Below are 9,985 nucleotides of genomic sequence, written 5' to 3'. Positions count from 1 at the left end.
AGCTAACTGAGCGTTAACTCCCTCTTTTGATAATGGAGGGTTGTCTTCTTTAAGGGAAGTAGGAAAGTGCATCATTTTGGTTTAATAACAGTAGGACTGGCTCCAGACATTTGAGCAGTAGCGTGTGTGGCCCTGTGAGTGCCTGAGCACCAAGTCAGAGAGCTCTTCCTCAGCTGTGTTTGCAACGTGCTTGGTGCAGTGAGTGAGGCTTTGCTCCCTCTCTGGGGAGCTCCCCTGGGCCACGGCCTGAGGGCAGGGCTGTTCTCTGCCCAGCTGCTTCCAGCAGATAGCTTTGTTATACTCAGACCTTGCATTTATTTCAAGATACAGCACTCTTCTTTCCTCTGCCCTTTCCTCAGCCCTAATTTCTGCCAGACCGACTGGAAAGTCGCAGTCACTTGATCCCACCTGGGGTGATGGTTCTGACAAGGAGGCCTAGCGTTCCCACTGCAGAAGTGCTGGCTAGAAGTCATCACTTTTATTATTTAAGCAGAGATGCTCAAGCTCCAGTGCCTGGTTACCATTTCTGGCACAGCTTAATTAAATGAATAGGCATAGTCCTTAACGTGGCCATGTGACTGATCAGCGAACTCCTACGACAAAGGAAGGCTCGGAGGAAGTAGGCAAGGATGATGTTCTTATGAAGCTCAGGAAGGAATGTAGAAAGTGACCACAATTATTGTAAAGGAAGACAAACTTATCTCAACCCAAGTGGACCGGAAGATGATCATTGTTGCAGATAATCAGCTCTATCAGTTGGGTGGATCAACTGGTTGTATAAATAGCCTAAATTCCCTAAAATGGTCAACAGAAAGTATCTTTGTAAGCCAGCCAGGCCAACATGGGGGAAGTGTACATGCGGCTCAGAACAACATGGGGTATAAACATTGAATAATCATCAAAATGAGCTTTGAAGAGAACAGGCTTCAGCTGGGTTCAACCCACCTGTCCCTTCAAGGCAACTGGGAATGCACAGCATTGTGATGGTGTACATGTAGACACCAGTAATAGCAGTCATGTTTGTATAATGAATCAACTGTATATTGCAACTGCTGTATTGTACTTGTGTTGTGATTTCAGTATATTGGTGCCTCACTCTGGTAACTCAAAATCCTGTGTAATGTCAAGTATCTTCAAATAAGTAAATTTGATATTAAAACATTACACCCTGCTCACATGGAATATCTAAAAGAACTTGTTCAAAGAGTAATGGGCTCTGGCAGGCTTCATGAACACTGATGTGGGTGCAAGGGAGAGGATGGGAATGAGAGCTGGGAGCAGGGCAAAACCACCCCTTTCTGCTCCAGTGAGTACTTATTCAGAACTATCAGACCATGGTACTACAGCGTCAGTTGTCACTGAGGACAGATGTGGGGACAGATGTGGGTGCTGTGGTGCTTACCGCAATGTGCTCCTGATGATGGCCTCCTTTTCTAGAAGGTACCTAGGATTAGGCCTTTCATCTCCACCTCTTGTTTCAAGCAGGCTTTTTGCAAGTGTTGACTTCTTTTTCTGCTTTAATTGCTTGCAGACTCTCAAAAATGGGTACCTAATACATTTACTAATTTTGTTCTTCAGTATGTTTTGTTGTTCTTCTTTTTCTTTCTTGGAAAGGTTTATTTCCCTGCACTAGCTCCTCTTTCGTTGCCTGAAATTGCAAGGAGGAAGAAACCCATGCTGTCAGATCTCATACAACAAGAGCTGAAAGAAGGCAGCTCTACAATAGCATGTATTGACTGGACCTCTCTCAGTTCAATCAGTTTTTCTATTTGTCAGTGAAGCCTTAGAGCAAATGAATGCTGTGACTAGCCCCAGTGAATCGCAGCATGTCCGCAGGTGGTGGGAGCAGTGGTTGCACTTTGCAGGGTCTCAGGAATGTCTCTGAAGCTTGTTAGGATGTGCAGGGTAAAACCCCCAAAGTCACACAGCTACAAAAAACCAATCACATACACTAAAACTGTCCGGTCCTGTGTACTTTGGAAAATTCACATAGAACTGTTGAAAATCCACAGATCCAGCTATATGGGTAATATGATATAAAGGAAATATTTGAGTCAAAGGAGCAAAATGTTTTTGGAATTATCTTTAGAAACATTTATTTAGAACAGAGTGAAACTTAACGTGGTGTACATTTCCTGACTTTCTTTTTTAAAAAAGAACAGACCTAAGAGAGAATGATCTGGTTTAAGTTTTCACAGAAACAGGTCCAACTTCTTAAATTGCCATCGATTTTAACAGCAGAAGGAATGAGCCTCACATTGATTTAGACAAAACTAAAAATTAGATTTCATCTGGCAAACTCTTCTTAGATCATGACAAATTGTATCACTTTGGGTAAAAGCTATTAAGAACGCCTTTGGGTAAGAGCTATATATGTTCCTCTTTTAAATACCATTTTATCTGAAATAATTTCTCGTGAAGGAAAAAAACAAATTCGCTATTCCATTCAGATGTAATTACTGAACAATAATTCTGCATTCTGTACAGAAATAGAGAAGTGAAATTACAGATGCCACAGACGACAATCGGAGAGCGGTCAGCCTGCCTTTATAAGAAGTCAGCGCTCACCAGCTGAATCACAGAGCATGCCAATGTGCAAATAAAACACGTCATTTTAAAACTCCTTCAAAGACAAGGCTGGGAACATTGCCTCAGGCACTTCTTCAAATTCAGATGACAAATGGTTACTTGCCAAACTGTAGTCACGCAGCAGTTTGCAATCCCTATTGTAAAACACCAGGTGCCAACCCACCAGTCCTTCTCTGATTTTGTTCAGACCGCTTTAAATCTAGAGGAATCCCACTAAAGCCAGGGGATACGTTTTGATGATACGTTCTGATACGTTTCGATATGTTTTGATGCCTTTTGGGGTATATCCGTAGCCTCACCTAGGTTCAAGTCTAGGCATTCCCAGCTGTCCTTTCCTTTGCTTTCCGTTACTGCCTTACCACTCTTCTCTAAATCAAGCATTTTTGTATCTCAGCTGTCTTGTTACTAACCCGACAGTTTCGACAGCAGAATTTAAACAGACCGTTAATACTGTGAAAGACACTTGTCACGTTCCTACCCCTGAGCATGATAAAGACACGTGGCTCTTCCCTTGCAAAAGCAACCTGATGGTTGGTGGTATATAAACTCTGAGCTTGGGGCAGCAGGCTTGTTCAAGTGCATTATCCCTTGGGAAAGGAAGGGGAGCCAGTAAATTCCCCTTGTGGTGGTGATTTGGGGTGATTTAGGGTGATATAGGGCCTGGCTACCCTGCAGCCATCTTCTTGTCCCAGGTGTTGGACCCAGGGTATTCATCTTGGAGGCTCAAAGGGAAAATCTCAGCAGACCACTGCCGCTTCTGGTGCCCTGCACACTCAGTGTTGCCACAATGTCCTCTGCTGCCTGCCCTGAAAATCCTGGGTATTTTAGTTTTGCTTTCTGGACTTGAAGAAACAGATAAAGCACAAACTGCACCACTGGTGCCAGCCAAAGTGCTTACCATTTGCACAGAGCTCCATGCCAAGAGACTGGACATGATGCCCCTTTTCCAAGGGTGTGAAGGAAATGTTGAAGCAGGAAGCCCCTGCCAGGGCAGATGGCCTTTGCACGGCACCGGAGACGAATGAAACAAGCAGGGTTTCCATTGCAGTTTCCGCTCAGGGATGGTGTGCCTGTGGTGCGGGCCGGGCCGGCCCCAGCCAGGAAGCGCGTGGTTGTTTTCCCGGCCATGAGTCAGGGCTGCCTCTTGGCCTCCTGCCTCGGGATGTGCAGTGGCAGGCCGCTCCCTGAGGTACTGCAAGGCATGTTTTCCTGGGAAGGCTGAGGGATTTGGGTTAAACCCACGGGCAAGCAGCCGTTTGGCTTGGTTCAAGCCTCCCTCCTCTCCCCAGCTCTGAGGCGCCCAAGGGCAATTCAACTGCCGATAACATCCGCGGCAGGGACCAAGATGTTACAGCAGATTTGTAGGCACTAATTGCTTCTGCCCTGTCTTCTTTGCATTGCTTTGGCCTTACCTAAGGTGCAAGTGTGCCCTGCCCTGCCTCAGGGCAGGCAATACCAAACTGTTTCCCTGAGGTGCGAGGTGGAAGCGGATGAGTGTGCATTTCTTGCGGCAAACAGGAGGGGCGAAGTCCTCCATCCTTCTCTAATATCTGTTCTGTTGGTCTCACCCATTTGCAGGGCAATTTTTTTGTTAGTAACATGAGCATGTGCTTGGGATTTTCTGCCCCCACAGGCTGTGCTACTAACATGTCTTCCAGGTTGAGTCCCTGCTCTTCTGGCCAAGGCTGTTGACTTCAGTGTTACAGCCCAGCACTGGGATATGTGGGGCTAGTTCACCAGAGCAACACAGAACTTACTTTCTTCACACTAAAACTGTGTGGTCATGTTGTCATTTTTACTTAAGAACAGACCGATTGATCCATGTGGTCAGGAGATTAGCTCCTCCACCAGGCCAGAATTCATCCCTCAGATAAATCCAAGTCATAAAAGCACCCATCCATTGCACACACAATTCCTCCAGCACTCGCAATGTTAGCCTCTCTCTGCAGGTACTTTCAGAACATCCTTTTTTCTCCTAAAATACGTTCTTCCTTCCTGCGCCTCCATTCTTTTTACAAGATAAAGTAACACCACAATCACACTTATTTATGGTGTTGGCAGTTCATTTTAGTTAGCTGGGAAAAAGGATCAAAAAAGAAGCTCTGAAAGCAAAATTGAAAACCTAAGGAAATGATGCAGAATGCTGGAAAGGGAAAACAGTGAAGAAAACAAAGGAAAGACACCTGAAGAACAATAGCTGTGCAGCAGAAAGAAATTAGTTAAGGTTTGAAGAAATTGTAATAAAGAAATGCTGGCTGAAGAAGAAGAAGAAGTTTTGAACAGGCTGAACTGTAATACCAATAAGAATACAGGCAATCATATAAAATCTGTTTTAATGTTCTCTTTTGGAAATATCAGCAGTGAAAAATAAGATCATAAATATCTTACTTTGAACCAGCAATAGAAGCTATAAGCTCAGCTTTCGTGGAAATACTCCCTAGTGCTAGCAACACAGCCTGCTGAAGGCAAAGAGCTCAGACTTCACTGAACCTGAATCCTGCTCCCAAAGAAAGGCAAAACAGAAGAAACAGAAAATACCAAGGACTGTGACTGCTTCCAGCCAGCACTCAGGCCAGACCATGGTACAAAGGGCAATCCTTTGTGCACCAGCAGTGCTTTACTTTCCTGGGAAACAGAGGCTGTGTTAATGTGCCTCAAAGCCCTGTGCATGCCATGGAGGGGGCACACGAGGGTAAGCACCAGGAGAGACACCGAGCACAATGGAGAACTCAGCACTCTGCATGCAGAGCACAACAGCAGCTAATCAAATAGCCCTGATCATTAGTGATCCCCTGTGGCTTTTTGTAGGGTGCTAATCAGCACCTTGGCTATTTTCCAGCCTGCGTGATTACATTCTGCCTGCTGAAATTACTTTCAGCAGCTTAAACCAAATTTTGCACTTTTTTTTTTTTCATTTGCCAGCCTGAACTGCTAGGTGGAAGTGTTCGTGCAAAAGATACTCCTGACCCATGGGGTTGTTCTTTGATGGTAGGAAATGGCCTTGTACCTCTATCTCTCTTTTCTTTTTTCTTTTTTCTTTTCTTTTCTTTTTTTTTTTTCATGTGTTAGGAAAGCAAGCTGGTTAATATTTTTGCTGTGGTTTCCACATGGCTGGAAATTGCTCTCAAAGTACAAAATGCATCCCCAGCCTTATTAGGAGCCAAGGTCTTCATTGCCACTGCCTTCTTTGAAAGCTGCCATCTAGTACTTAAGGAAGTGTGCACGCAGGCAATCAGGCAGGTTCCCAGATGACAGTTGGCCTCCACTACCTGTTTGCTGTCAGCCCACAGGATTATCATGTAAAACCTGTTAGCTGCAGGGATCCAACTAACTGAGCCTCATTTCACAACAGCCACGGGCTGAGAAGACAAGGCAGAGCTCGCCGGTGCTCCACGCGGAGCAGGAAGCTGCCTGCAGGAACGAGCTGCTGGGAGCCGCCGGCTGCGCTCACTTCCAAGCGGCAGGCACCTGCCACCCACCCTGATCACACCTCGCGCCCCCACCTCCCCAGACCCATGAGCAAAATCCTCCCTGCCACTGCTGCAAGCTTGAATTTTGCTTGCACTGCTGAAAAGCCTTGAGCTGCCTGTCACACACCCAGTTACTGCGCTTCGGTTGACAAACATTAACTCATTAATCATGGTAATTTACCCTCAGAATACCACTGCAGGAAAGGGGATCAAATTCTCTCGGATCAGTTTGTATAATTGCACTACTTTTGGGAGCTTAGCGAGAGGAGGGTCTGACCCTTAATCTCCCAACAGTCACAGTTGCTACACGGAGCTCCTCCTCATGAATCCTCTGGGTTCTCAGGCAGTTCTCTTGTTCCAAATTGCTCTGAAATTAAAATAAATAAATAAAAAAAAATCTGTTCAGGCAAGTTTGGCTGAATGTTTCATTGTTCCTTTGTTTCTAAACACGTGGAAACACATTTACTTTTGCTGTCTAGCTAGAGAGGAACAGCTACTAAAAAAACAACTCTGAAAACGCAAGGGAAAACAATGGGGTTTTGGGGCCATAAGCCCCAAAAGAATGACTTCTGACAAAGGAAAAAAGTATAAAAAATATTTATTCCTGCTATATACAAAACACTTTTTTTTTTTTTTTTTTTTCTTCTCAAACCCATAAGAACAAATGCTCTTTGTTTTCAATGTATTTTTGAAAATGGTGGCGTCGATAGCAGGGAAAAACAGTTTTAATGCCGTGTTTGGGGAAAATGCATCAGCACTTCCTGTCTTTGTCAATGAAATGTTCCTCGGCCTTGGCAAACAGGCATGCCCCGGGGCTGTGCTGCCTGAATACACTTGTCCTTCTCCCGAAAGCCGAAGTGTTCCCCCTCTCCACTTCCAGCTGTCAAGTTCAGTGTTTGCTCTGAGGTCACCGAGCAAGCCTGTTAGGTAAGCACAAGGTCTTGCTAACACAGAAATATTCCTGAGCTGACCTCATGACAAAATTTTTATAATACTACAAAGGACATGCCAGCTCAATATTTTTTGCCAGGCAGCAACTGCAAGGAGCCAAACATATGATAGTAGTAACAAATGTGTTTTTGTGGTCCGTGGAGGATTTTACTGAAGGCAGAACAATTAACTGTAATGTATGCACAATCCTTTTGCTTCATTTCTTACTCTTTCTTCCAGGATCCATGAGAAATTTAGCTTGCAGCAAGAGGTAATTTTGGTTTTGCTATGAAAACGGCACAAATGAATAGTTTTCACCTTAAAAATCTTGAATTGTTCACTAATCTTAACTACCAAAAGATGACAATAATTTGAGAGAAAACACTTGGAGCATTTTGTGACCTAATTATGCTTTTGTGTCCCCTGGCAGTGAGAAAAAAGCTTTAAGATGTAGATACACTGCAGGCTATTTTACCTTGCCAGAAAGATGTGTGTAAGTACATGTCAGTAGGGAAATAACCACTGTCTTGTGTTGCAGAAATTTGAAATTGTATGGCATTTGCTTACATCTGCTGTGAAAGGGAAGTTAAGGACAAGGTCTAAATTCAGCAAGGTCAAATATTGTACCTTCTGAATTTTGTGAAGGTTGAAGCTTTTATCAAAACTGAGCTTTTTGATTTTTGTCAAAAAGTCTTTTACTTCCCCTGTTCCTGTACAATGCACAATTCATGTGTACGGTTCTGCACAATACTGAACATTCAAAAGGGGAAAATGTTCCCTTGAAACAGCTTTATCTCTCTACCCATGTGGTGCTAATATCTGCTGTAGTGGAAAGGACTTGGCAGCAGACAAATGCGCCGTACTCCTGGTCTGCCTTCCCCTTGTAAAAATCTTAAACAACATTTTCCCTGAAATAAATTCAGTATATTTGCAAGTGACTTTAAGGCCTTTGTATGTTTACACAAACCCTGACTGCATGTGTAGGTTTCATAACATTGCCAATGAATGGGTAAGCAGATAAGATCAACAAAAGATAATCTGTTTGCCCAATTCAATTGCAAAACCCTCCTGCTGGATGACATTCTGTTGTCACTTAGCGTGGGCATAATGCTGAGGTAACCTCAGAGCTCTAACCCTGCTTTTATAGCAACACAGGTGAGAGAATCAGAATTTGGCTGCCTGCCTCATTTTGATACAAAATGCTCCGGGCATCAGTTACCATCAGGCAACAAATCAAAGATCTGCATGGCTCTGCACAGTCTTCACAGATAAGCTGCTTGTAGTGCTGTCTTTTTTAGGTAAATGCCATGCAGCTGGTAGAAGTTGAGGAGTGAAACTTTGCCTTTGGAAACATGCCTTGCACTGGAAATCTGTCTGAACCATGAGATCTTGAAAGAAAGGTGGATGAGCATTTGCGTTTGAAAGATCAGGAAGGTTTCTCCAGGTACAACAAATAGTCTAGAGAATGGGCACTGAGCTGAAATTTGAAAGCAAGCATCAGTGGGAATATTTGGGAGGAATGATATGAGGACATCATTCATCATGAGATGGACAAATGAGGAGATATGATCTGTTCTGAAACAGTTAAAATTGTTGATGTGACTACCTCTGTGTCATCTGACACAGGGAAAGGCCCTGCAAAGCATTCATAGATAAAATCAGGCATGTTGAATGTGAGGAAATATAAGAACTCCCATTAAAATGACACTTTATCTTCTGTCTTTTCTCCTCCCTTCTGCATTCCTCCCTCTCTGTTCATCCTTTCCATCATTCTTTCCATCTCAGGCCTTCAGAAGACTAAAGATCTGCTTTTCTGCTGCCAGCCTCAGCCTTGTCTCTGGCCTCAGGTTGGTCCCTGAGGCAAAAGGCATGAACTGCTCACAGACCTGCAGCTTTCCAAAGGTTCTGTGTTTTTGCACAGGTCCTGAGTATGCTCAGAAATAGGTTCTAACATAAAAATAAAAAATAAAATTAAAAAATTAAGTACAGGAGGTAGAAGCAGGGACAGGCAATGACCCAGGAAGAATATAGAGGAACTGCATGGCATTTGAATCTGGGCAACAAGAATGGTAACAAGTCAAGCAGCAAAAGAAAGACTATGTGAAGACTATGTGGTCCTGCTTTTGAGTGGGGCAAAGGATGATCAAGAAAATCCTCCTGGAAGCCAATTCCAGACATGTGAAGGACAAGAAAGTGGTTGGGAGAAGTCACTATGGATTTATGAAGGAGACATTTTGCTTAACCAGCCTCATAGCCTTCTACAGTGAGATGAGTGGCTTGGTGGATGAGGGTGAAGCAGGTGATGTTGTTTGTTCTGCCTTTAGCCAGGCCTTCAGCACTATCTCCTGTAACATCCTCATAGACAAGCTGATGGGACGGGGGTGGGTAGGTGGGCTGAAAAAGGGCTGAATTGCCAGGCCCAAAGGGTGGCAATCAGTGGCACAAAGTCCAGGCCAGTCGCTAGTGGTGTAACCAGATGTTGATACTGAAGCCAATATTATTTAACATCTTCGTTAATAACCTGGGTGATGGGGAGAGTGCTCCAGGAAACTCCTGGAAACTCCATCTGAAACTAAAAAGACTTTTTTCACTGTGAGAGAGATCAAGCACTGGCACAGGTTGCCCAGACAGGATGCAGAGTCTCCATCCTTGGAGACATTCAAAACCCAGCTGGACATGGTCCCGAGTGACCTGCTCTGTCTGACCCCATCTCAAGCAGGGGGGTTGGACCAGATGACCTGCGGAGGTCTCTTCCAACCTCAGCTGTTTTGTGCTGCTGTTCTATAATTTCTAAATTGCTATGCATATGAACTGTACTTTATCAGGAAAGCAAATCAGTTCCTGCTCATGCTGTAGGGAACAGGCAATACTATTAGACCCTCTCCATGCCTGAGAACATCTGTTTGTTATTTCAGGCATAAAGTCTGGATGTAGCTTTTCAGATGTTTTACCAAAAATTGGACTTGGAGACAGTGTGTACCAAGAACATTTATTAT

Source organism: Oxyura jamaicensis, chromosome 3 (genome assembly GCF_011077185.1).
Source record: "Oxyura jamaicensis isolate SHBP4307 breed ruddy duck chromosome 3, BPBGC_Ojam_1.0, whole genome shotgun sequence".
Lineage (NCBI taxonomy): Eukaryota > Metazoa > Chordata > Aves > Anseriformes > Anatidae > Oxyura > Oxyura jamaicensis.
Note: the sequence above shows the minus strand (reverse complement) of the source record.